We start from the raw sequence: 1,849 nt of genomic DNA on the forward strand, positions 1-1,849 counted from the left end.
CCAAAGCATACAAACTTGGGTAGATACAATAGGTGTGATCGTTTTCTACTTCATAAAGAGATGAGTTAATAAATAAATAAAAATAAGTAGACTTTTTAGAAGTTAATAAAACTGTGCCTGTTATTATCTTAGCTATATAAAATATATGGTTTTATAACAAAAACGCTTATCTTAAAAATATTTAAAAATAAATTTCAGGCTAATCATAAGGTTCTATTTACTTTCCCACTGAAGGAAAAGCTGGTTGTTATAGTTGTAGTTGTTTGTTTGTTTTAGTCTCCTCCTAGTTTTTATTATTATAATGTGGAATGAGGAATGTTAGATTGAAAAGTGAATTATTTTATAGACAAAAATCATTACTTGATTCACCTCCTGGTACAGCAGATGGAACTCCTGAAAACATGCCCTTTTTGCCTTATGGAAGAGTAACAGTTATGCTTACTTCTGAAATATACTTGGCGGTGGCCCTAAATAGTGACACATAGTAAACATTTTGAATATTTGCAAGTAATTTTTATAGTCATAGGGCTCCAAAAGGCACTGCTGGTATCTTAGCAGGTATTTCAATAAAGCTAAAAGTTGCCTGACTGTTTAAAAATATTAACAAGGCACAAAACATGGCAGAAGTATTGTCCTCAGATATTATTTTTTTCCATATGCTCCTGATTCCAGACATGAAAGTGATTGTTTTAAATTTTTTTATAAAAGATTTTATTTATTTCTTTGACAGAGATCACAAGTAGGCAGGGTCAGGCAGAGAGAGAAGAGGAAGCAGGCTCCCTGTTGAGGTGAGAGCCCAATGTGGGACTTGATCCAAGGATTCTGGGATCATGACCTGAGCCGAAGGCAGAGGCTTTAAACCCCTGAGCCACCCAGGCGCCCAACAAGTATTTTTGATATATATATATATATATATACAATGTATTTTCCAGTTATAAGAAAAATGGTTCTGCTATTTTTAACCTTTTTTAAAAAGTACATAATTTTTTTAAAATAAAATTTTATTTTTTAATGTTTTACTTTTCTTTACTTTTTTTTAATATTTTATTTATTTATTTGACAGACAGAGATCACAAGTAGGCAGAAAGGCAGGCAGAGAGAGAGAGAGAGAGAGAGAGAGAGAGAAGCAGGCTTCCTTTGGAGCAGGGAGCCCGATTCAGGGCTCGATCCCAGGACCCTGAGATCATGACCCGAGCCAAAGGCAGCAGCCCAAACCACTGAGCCACCCAGGCACCCCAATGTTATACTTTTCAATATACTACTTAGAATATAAAACCTATTCTATTTGGTAAGAAGTTTACCGATTAAAAAATGGTAATTTTCTCATTGTGTCTTCCCCTCTCATTGCTTTATTTTGATTAAAAAATTTCACAATAAACATAACTGATGCTTTCCTTTTGATAGTCCCTCTGTTGGTCATATTGTATATGAGCCATGACAATTACTTTTACAAAATTTATTGAGGTTTGTTGATATGTTTTATCATAACTAATTTTCCCTCCCTTATCTAGATTCCCCAGCTTTCAGACAGGTGGACACTTCAATAAACCATACCAAAGGGATGTATCAAGTACTTCTTAGACATTCTCTCTGATCCTTGAGGTCTCATTTTGCTTAATATTTACAAACTTATTTTAAAGTTTATATGGAGAGGCAAAGACTCAAAATAGTCAACATAGTGTTGAAGGAGAACAAAGACTGAGGACTGACTTCAAAGTTTACCATAACGACGGGGCACCTGTGTGGCTCAGTGGGTTAAGCCTATAACTTTGGCTCAGGTCATGATCCCAGGGGCCTGGGATCGAGTCCCATATTGGGCTCTCTGCTCAGCAGGGAGCCTGCTTCTCCT

Source organism: Mustela nivalis, assembly GCF_964662115.1.
Source record: "Mustela nivalis genome assembly, contig: HAP1_SCAFFOLD_1004, whole genome shotgun sequence".
In the NCBI taxonomy this organism is placed as follows: domain Eukaryota; kingdom Metazoa; phylum Chordata; class Mammalia; order Carnivora; family Mustelidae; genus Mustela; species Mustela nivalis.